A 10,554-nucleotide genomic window follows, 5' to 3' on the forward strand; every position below is an offset into this window, starting at 1 on the left:
TTATAACCAGGAGGGAACGTTCCCTAAACGTTAGTTTTTGGTTTGGTTCGAACTAACCTTTAGAGAACCAAAAACTAAGGTTCCCTAACGTTCCCTTCTGTGTTAGTGGGGGTAGCACAGAGTACAAGTACTGTTACAAGTAAAAGTCCTGAATTTGAAAAGTATGCATTATGCAGAATGACCATATTAGATTAGATAGAAAAGATTAGATGATGAACATATTAGAAAAAAAAATAATACAATACATGTTTATGTGAAATTGTTATAAAGTTTTAAAGCGAGAGAAACAGAGTGTCTCTGTAACCATAATTATTCTCTTTTACCAGTGAGCATAAGGCAAGAGAAAAGGGAGATGCTGTGCTGCCAGAGGAAGTGCTGACTGAGATTACTTTGAGCAGAAAGTCACTCCACCTATTTTAATGCACATTTATATTTTTTACTCTTGGCTGAGGTGGAAAAGTTGGTGTATTGATAAAAGCGAATTGCAGCAAAGTGCAAAAGTATTTCTAGAGATTTTTTCTTTTCGTTTGGGGTTCGACTGGTGCACTTTTAATTACGTCATGTTGTCTCTGACTGGAAAATAAACGCATCCTTCTGCTTATCTTGATCTATTGCTATAGCTCAATAACCAGGCCCTAAACACACCCCTAATCACAACATATGATGTTAGTGAACAGTTGCAAGTGGCAGAATTAGCATTTATTTGGAGTCATGTTTGTGTCCACCTGATGAATGTAAGTACAACATTCACTGTCCTTTAAATACTGTTTGGTTCTTTAGGTGCTAAATGCTCCACTATGTTTAACAGCTAATCACTAACCATGTCTAATGTCCAAATGAACCACTAGCTTTGGTGCTCTTGATTTAAAGAAAAATGCATAAGTTATGGCAATTCAGTGTGCTTTAAAGCCTACATCAAACAGAGAGCTCCATTTAATGGTCTCCGGAAGTAAAGAAAATGCTTAACAAAGCTTTGTTTGGACATCACTACTGTTAAGACTGAGCATTTAGCTATGTACACTAATTATTTATTAATTATTATATATTATAATATATTATAGTGCAGTGCAAAAATCTGCCCTTTCACCATTTGATTTTTTAAGCATTGTTGGCTCTTTAGGGCAGCGATTACTTAGCAATAAACAATGTATAGGTGAGAAATGAATTAAAACTGCCAATATCACTTTTACCAAAGACAGACAAAACGTTCTAATATTTTTTATTCTGGATCAAGCTTTTGCTCACTGCTGTTTATGATACTAGTTTTATTGCTCTATGCAATCTGCGATGGGTAAAACCCAGGTGTTAATGTGTGAAACAATGACATTGTCAAGTCCTGGATATGAGCAGGGAATACAACTTTTCAGTCATCTTTTATAGCCAAGGTTGTGTATTTCATGTAATACACCAGCTTCAGAAAAATAACTGCCTCCATGTTGAGTTGCCAGTTAGCATGGCAACGACTTGCAGTGCAATTCCCATGAGCTGGAGCAGCTGTTGCCCTTATTTTGTAGCATATGAAAAGTCATTTGACAATTAATCAATTAAATGCTGAACTTTTTTCCTCCAGAGCTGTCGATCTTCCCATACTTGGTTCTTTAATGCTAACAGTGACCCTGTTGAGCAGCTAAGGGCAAGCTAACAAGTTACACATAGACAAGTGTGTGGAAGCGGGCAAACTGTCATTAGCTTTGTATTCTCACACTTTCTTCCCTTTTTTCTTGATCACTTTGCACACACAGATGCACACACACAGACGCGCGCACACACACACACACACCAAGAGTCCTTCCCTACTGCTCAGCTGGTCCTTATCACAGCTGTAGTCCGCTGTGTCAGTAACAATCTGGGTACCTACAGCCCCTCATTAGCCTCCCCCCTTCCTCTCTCTTTGCTGGGCCCTCTCCTTTGTAACTTTTTTTGGAGTCTCTGTTCCTTGTTCCCTCATTAGTCCCTCTCTTTTGACTTCAGCAGCTATATTGCGGCCTCTATGTGTGTGTGTGTGTATGTGTATGGTATCCATGTCTTTCTATGTTTAATCTTTGAGCTTAATGGCTTGGGTATTACTAAACCAGCTTTATCCATGGCAGAAGCAGAGAGAAAGAGAGCTATACTTTACAGTCGCTTGGAGTCTGTTGTTTAAATTTTTGTTGTATGATAAAGAAAAAACTATTCTAGATGAATAAATGCAGAAAAATTGAATGGCAAACTCTCCCAAGACTTGACCTCAAGCAGTATCACACATTAAACAAAACACTGGCTAATCCCGTATTTTGAGAAGAGACACACTTTTAGTAATGGCCAAAAAAGACTTATATAGCTTTGTGAACTATTTTATTTAGTTTTTTGAGCCCACTAGAGGGAACTCTTGGTTAAAAGGCTCAAGGAATAGCAATTTAGTGGGCTTTCAACCCTTTGTTAAACTGAGAGTGCCATCTAGTGGGCTCAGAAAAAAATACACTAATTCACAAAGCTTTAAGAGGCTTTATTTGGGCATCACTACAATGTTTAATGGTATTCATTTGGCTGAGTACAAATCAGTATAATATTCAAAATTCAAAACTACTCCTAGACTATATATCCTAAACTAACACAGTTTATCATTGTTTGACATAATTACCTTTTATTTTAGCCATTATAGATGAGATAGGACATTGCATAAAATATATATTTTTAAGTATCATTCAGGAAAAGGGGAAAGAAAGAGCATGATAGATCAAAGCATTTCTAATAGATCAAATTTAATGATCCATAGTAAAAAGGGAGACAGGAAGCTATAAAATTTGAGGGTGAATAATACAAGTAATATACTTGTGTTGCCAGTGTTGTACAAAAGGAGTGTAGCTGAACTTGCTTACTACATGTTTCTGTTGCACTCTGTTCAATGAGGAAAAAAAACGAAAGCTATAAATAATCCTTTAATGCTGCATATTAGCTGGACATCACTTTACCATGTTAAAACATAGTGACAACTACACAACAAGCTAATTAACGCTAGCAGTGATGCTTTCGCCTTTTGCGTTTTTCCTTGCAGTGTGAAACTTCCTTGTCTGTTCACACAACTGCACCTCTATGCCATAAAAGCCTAAACTATTTTATGAGTTAAGCTTTAACTTTCTGTGCATCAGAGGTCACGTCTAACAACTTCCTCAATGACTAACAAAGTATTAATGTGCCCAATCTAAACCCAGTCATCTTGTTCTCCCAGAAGAGTATCATCATTGTTACGGTCGGAATCCACTTTATCACCTAAAAAAGGCATCTGATACAGGGGTGGAGACTTTTCTTTAGAGATGGCTGTGGTAATTAGTCAAATAAGCGGGATCCTAAAACAAGGGATGCAACAACAACCACAACAAACTAGAACAGCCGCGAAGGTAGCCAATGATATGAGTAGGGATGTGACTAGAGTCTCATAGTGACCAAAGCAATTTTTCAACCACGCATTAGGGACTTGTTTCATTTATTTATTTATATATATATATTTTTTTAAACCCTCCTTTTATTTCTTCGAGAAGAATAAAAAATATGTCAGGAATATAAAAAGTATAAAGCCACAAAATCACAAAATGTAAATAGCATACAGTGAAATATAGACCAGTGTTTGATTAAACTGTAATTTTAAATGAAATTTTCAATTCTCTCTTTGCTGACTATTTATAGTCACCCACAAATTTTATTTCATTTAAAAAGTCACTCTTATCCTGATGCATCAATTACACCTTCAACAAATTAAATCCAACAAATCAGTAAAACATCTTGAACTGTGAAAATTATCTTAAATTCTTCATGTTTAAACTCTTTTTACATTTTCATTCTATACACAAGATAAACCAAGAGTTTACTTAAAAAACGTAATATGCAGAACAATTGTTCTTCTCGATTACATTGTTTCTGTTATCAGTAAGCCGGACAAAAGTGTAATCACTATGTTTCACTCTGTAGCCAGTGGAAGTTGTTTTACCTTCTTACAGTATACAGGCTTCAGTCAACACTACTGCAGTTTATGCAGAATAGTGAAATTAGAGTCAGATTTCTAAATCACTGTTTGCGAAAAATTATGCTGAACCATCATTAGGCTGTAATAAACTGATTTCCGTTCTGTTGTTTGCGAATTCCTTCCAGTCCCGGCGTCCACCCCATCCAAATTTGCTCCCACACCTGGGCCGTCTGTGGTCTCACCGTCCTTGTCCTCCCCCCCCCAAAATTGTCCCTGAACCCGACCCGCCTGTCTCCATGCTGTCCGTCCCATCTATGAACACGTCTGTCCCACCTGTTTGTTCCGAGTCTAGCCTGTCCCCCAGTGAGATCCCTAGTACGCCTCCCTCGTGTGCCTCTCTGTAGGCTTTCTTGTATTCCTCATGCTCCTCGTGCGCCCTCTGCTGGGCTTTTCCGTGCGCCCTCCCGTGGGCTTCTTCGCGTCCCTCTCTTAGGCTTCCTCGTGTTCCTCGTGCTCCTCATGCGCCCTCTAGCGGGCTTTCCCGTGGGCTACGTCTGGCGCCCTCTCATGCCCAACTCTTTTGGGTTTTTGTTTGGGGTTTTTGATATCTGGTATCTGTCTTTGGGGGGGGGGGGGGGGGGGGGGGGGGGGGGGGGGGGGGGGGGGGGGTTCTGTTGTGGGTTGGGGTTTTTGTTTGGGGTCAATTTACCGTTTGGCCTTCCCTGTGTTTTTGTCCCAGTTTTCTCCATAGTCTGGTGTTGTAGGTTCTGTCTTATGGTTCCCTGTCTTTGTTTTCTGCTTCCTGTTTTCGTTAGTCAGCTTCCTGTCTTGTCTTGTCTAACTTCACCTTGTTGGTCTGATTGTCCTGCCCCGCACTGATATGATTCACCTGATGTGTCACCTGTTCCCCATTACCTTGTTACCTCCTGTATTTAACCTCTGTTTTCCCATTGTCTAGTGCTGCGTCATTAGTTTTGTTCACAAGCCCGTTGTGCTACATGTGTCTACGTTCCCGGAGTTTTCCCGTTCCGTCCGTTTGTTTTTTTATTCTCTGTGAGTATTCCCCTGGAATCAGCCCTGCTCTGTTTTTTTTTTATTTTTTATTTTTTTTTGTTCTTTGGATTACCTGTTTTTTGGGACTTTGCCTTTCCTGTGTATTTCCCGTGGACTGTAATAAACACGTTTGAGTTCTACCCGCCTGCCCCGCCTCTGCTTTTGGGTCCTCCTCCTATCATGTCCCATAACAGTGACTGGCTTTACAGAGAAGCAGAAACAACATCATGATGGGGAAGAAACCGAGGAGGAGCTGAGTGACCATGACAGCGCCAGAGGAGCGAGTGAGGAAAAGATGGAAGAGAGAGTAGTTGATGACATGGTAAGGAATAGGCAAACTATTGATTGTGAGTGATTGAACCAATCGGCCTTCCGATTGGCAGCCAACCGCTCTACCACTGAGCCACAGCCCTTAACATTTAAAGGAATCTACATTAAGTATGTGTGTATGCTCAAATACGGCTTCTGGAAAGAAAATAAAAGATACAATGTGAATTACTTAACAAACATTAATTAAGAAGTTCCCCATACTTTTAGAGTTCCTGAGCACATTGGCCAGGAGTCTTCTTGATGCCTACTATCTCATACATCTCTCTCAGATAAGCCCAGGATGATGGGAATGTCTTTCTGCTTTTCTGCTGAATCTCTTTGATTGCTGTTTTCTTTATTTCAATCATGTCGCCGTCCATACTACTATGTGCTAACGTTAGCGCCATCAAGCCTATTTGATATGATGAATGCCGCCAAATCAGTTGAGTACAACGTACAGTACTGTGTATTTCCATCCAATTAGATTGCATATGGTATTGATGACAAACAACAATAAAGGTAACTCCAGTGAAATTATTTGAAAATTGTTATGAGGACTACATTAGGACTGTATTTAAAGCTGATTCTGGTTTCCAACTTGTCCCCAGGTGTGTCTGTTGAAACATGGACGGAGACAACTTCTCTCTTTTGATGCTTTATTACAATCAAGTACAACAGTGTTACGGTGGGGGGTGAGGTGAGGACCCAAATGCAATAGACAGCAGGCAGGAGGAAGCTTCAGCAAAAAACACAAGGAGGCCAAAGAAAGGGAAACGCACACCCAAACAAAAAAACCCAAACCACAACACAACAGTACACACATTGGCGTGTGTGTGTGTGTCTGTGTGTGTGTGTGTGTGTGTGTAAAGAAATTAATAACATTGTAAAGGCTACCATACACAATGCACAGGAATATATTATGGTTGAAAATAATAACAATAAACCCACTATTAATTACATTATCTTAATGCAGTGTAACTGTAGCATGTAAATAATGCACCTCAATAGAAATGTGTGCAAGGGCGTTCAACAATTATAAACCACACAGCCAGGTGCAAACTAGCTAACAGGTGAAAAACACAAACAACATCACTAGCTGACTTACTTTAAATTTGCAAAAACTATAGACCAATACAACAACCGGCTTAAATTAACTGACAACATGAGTTATACGGCTTACAGATCTCAAGGACACACACACAGTCTCAACTAATTATACTCCGGACAGCTAGTCTCTTTTTCTTCTCTCTCACTTTTCTCTCTGTGTGGCGCTTGCGCCTGATCACAGTGTGAGGCGCGTGTCCGCGCTATTCTTCGACATGACGACCTTTTGTACAAAACTCAAGTAACGAGCCAATTTTGTAAAATGTAAGGAGCAGAAAGCACCGTTATTTGTGTCAAAATGAAGGGGGTAAAAGTAAAAAGTTGCCAGAAAAATCAATAGTAAAGTAAAAATATTTGAAAAATCTACTTACGTACAGTAACTAAGTATTTGTACTTCGTTACTTCCATCTCTGCCTGTTGTAATGCCTGGCAGTCATCAGTCATTGCCGATGATGTTATTACACCCAAGGAGAGTCCTCCAATAGCTGAGGGGGTCAAAAGTATAGGAACGCTTTGCTATTTGTTATGTCGTAATTTCCTGAAGAGTCCACAAAGACCATTTCTGGACTCTCAGGGATCATTGAATGGACTCACCTTATGAGGGGACTGCATAAGGCAATAATGGTATTCTTGGAATCTGCAAACATCTTCACGCACTCTGTCCCCTCCTTTTTGTTGTATGCATAAAGTGATGCCTGAAGGCTGTTGAGCATGGCGTCTCCTATAACTCCCTGTACGACCTCTTGAACATGTTGCAATACAGATTGAAAATTATATTTATACACAGAATTTAGTACATTATATGAAGTACATTATCACATTATTTTTCACTTGATAATAGTCACATTCTCAAAATGTCCCAATCATACAATTGAAACATTTTAAGAATTTTACCTTCATTTACCTAAAAAGGAAACTGGACAAATCAAGCTATCAGCAGCCAATTTCTTTCTCTGTATGTTTGTGTATTGTTTTTGATAAAAAACTGATCCTAACCTGTGATGGAATTCAAATAATGACCGCTCTCTTGTTAATTTGTCTACTCCTTAGCATGTTGTGACCTACTCTCTCTTCCATCTTTTTCTCACTTGCTCCCATGGCCCTTATGACAATGACATTGGGATGTTGTGTCAGACGTAAATAAAAACAGAATACAATGATATGCAAATCCTTTTCAACAAATACAATATATTTAATGTTTAAACTGATAAACTTTATTGTTTTTTTTGCAAATATTCACTCATTTTGAATTGATTTTGATGAAGCCTAACTTTTCATATACATTGTTACCTCTCGTCTTTTAAAGGAGGTGCTTAATACTACTGGCCCTAGCTTCTTATCATTAATAAATTGCTCTCTTATGAATGGCACCGTCCCATTTAGCTTCAAACATGCTATGGTTCAGCTCTAATTAAAAAACCCAACCTGGACACTACTGATTGTAAGAACTTTTGGCCTATTTCTAAATTATGATTAAGGTAAAAGATTCTGGAGAAGGTTGTTCTTTCTCAGCTCTCTTGATTTTTAAGTGAAAATAATGTGTTGGACAACTTTCAGTCTGATTTCAGAGCACTGCTGTTAGGTAACTGGAAATTGTGCTATCTTAATCTTGCTGGACCTTTTTACCGCATTTGTGATTGGACATGATTTTGCATATCTTGGCAAAATTAAATGCTATCAAGTATGCTACTTGGAGACTCTGGAGCATATTTGGCGTTTACTGGGCGCTACAATCTAGGTAGATAAGCTTTGGCCTATAACTCCCACAAAACATATTGAAAAATCAATATTCTTACATCCTTGCATCTCTAAAGCTGAATGACATGGCATAGGCCACGCCTATTAGGTGGTGGAATTTCTTTTTTTTCAAAATCACAATAAGTGCAAAAGCAACTTTTTCAAACTCCTCCTAGAGTTTTTGCCCGATCTGCCTAAACGTTGGCACATAGCATCCTTTAATGGCCTTAACAAAAACTGCAAATAAATATTTGTAGTTTCGGGCGAAAGACGAACTTTAGCATATCATATATTTAAATGCTATCAACACAAAACATAGAATTATTGTTTGGCATGCCACTCCAAGGCTCTGTATCAAATTTGGCGAATATTGTTTATTATGGGTAGATATAATCAAGGCAGGCGTGTTTCGGCCAATAAATAAAAATGAAAGTAAGTGGGAAATTTGCAATTGCAATGTCTCAGTCACAGTAAATGCAATCAACACAAATCATGAGATTCAGGTTGGACTGCCACTCTGAGGCTCTGTACCCCATTTGGTGAAGATTGGCCCTTAGGGGGTGCTATAATTAAGGGGGACACATTTTAGCCTACAAGTCGATGATTGTAAATAGACATTTGCAATTGCAATTTACTACAGACCTTGCAGCTCACGGGCTAAGGGAGAACGCGTCATCAAGGGCGAATTGCGACCAGGAAAGCTTGGACTCCGTAATAAAGGTTTGCATTTTGACCAATAACAAAAACAATTAATAGGATTATTCAAAAATATACTTTTAAAAATAAAAAGTCAATAGATTAAAACATTAAAAAAAAAAGTTAGTTACTCCTTTACTGATTACTAACCTGTTGCATGTATATGCAGCTTTACAGTAACCTGGTTTCTCTGAGTATCCTGACTACTAAAGTGCATGTAAACGCACTTTTCACCAACCTTTGACTGTGGCTGTTCAGAACAGTCTTGCCTTCATATGTAGTTGGATGACCGGTCACAGAACCTTATTCATCCTAAGCATACTGAAGAAGTCTTCTTGCAGGAGTCTTCTTGCAGTCCCCTGGTAGGACCTCACAAGATGACAGCTACTGCCTGTTGAGTTGAAGTGTGACTGTGCTACACACTAATTAGCCCTAACAGCTTTCTATGTTATGTCCTCACTATGCCATTGTCTGAATACTACTACAGCTTTCTCCACACTACCAGGTAAATTTATTTAGGATTGAATTTAGCAATTTAGCTCAATCCAGTGCAGATAATAATAAAGTTTGCTTTACTTCTTTAGTGATGATAAAAAATGGACAGGGAGGGGGGATTTGGAAAGAGATATTTTCTGATTATTTAAGTAAACAGTGGTGAAGCCAGCTGACGGTAAACACTGGAGTGGTCTGGAGACGATGGCTGCAGGGGACTAACAAAGAGAGGTAAGTATCACAAACTGGACAGAGACAGGTAAGTACCAGGTTTTCCGGAGAGCCCAAAGCAAGTGTCACCAGGGTGTCTGGTAAGTGTGGAATTACACACAGGTATTTGTAGTCAACTGGCAGCAGTAGGCAGGAGGGGAAGGGGAAAACACAGGGGGCAACAGAGCAACTTAACCTGGAAAACACAAAAAGGAACAGGAAACAAAACCCCAGCCACAACAATCAGTTTGTTTGAGGAAGGTGCTACCTTTTAGCATGAATCAAATGAGTAAGATTATCTATTAAGAGAGCCAAAGAAAAGCTGCCTTTCTCTTCCAGTGAAAGTTACACTATTTAGACCGTGCCAGTTAGAGAAGATTGCTAAAGGGGAATCTGACATTAGCAATTCAGGTTTTCTTTGTACGTTTTTCTTTTTACTTCTGCATTGACCCGCTTATCTAGACAGGCTTGCATCGGATGAAACAGCAGAACAGTTTGCAATACGGTGGCAGATTAGCCTCGGGTGTGATCATAACTAATTTTTATTGCAGAATTTTTGGAAGTGGTTCATTTATTGGCACAGTGTTGAACAATGTCACATAGACTCTAGTTTTAGTAACCTGTCACCCCACACAATCAGAATTGTTAAAAGAAGGCAAAACATTCTTTAGTAAAAGATATAATTTATGTATAATGAAAGCAAAACTACACTAAGGGAAGCATGAAAAAGGGGCAAACATAAAGGACAAGTAGAAAGTCCGAAAATGGGTGTGGGTACAGTGGAAGACTTATATTTGTGCAAATATATTTACTGTCAAAGTCAAATTGGCTTTACATATAATGGCTTGACTTTCAGAGAAAGTCATTATAGAATATACAACACAGTAGCTAAAGAGACAATAAGGATTTGTCTGACAGTTAAAATCACACAGTCTATTCAATTCAATTCAATTCAATTCAATTCAATTCAATTTTATTTATAGTATCAATTCATAACAAGAGTTATCTCAAGA

Source organism: Etheostoma cragini, chromosome 10 (assembly GCF_013103735.1).
Source record: "Etheostoma cragini isolate CJK2018 chromosome 10, CSU_Ecrag_1.0, whole genome shotgun sequence".
Lineage (NCBI taxonomy): Eukaryota > Metazoa > Chordata > Actinopteri > Perciformes > Percidae > Etheostoma > Etheostoma cragini.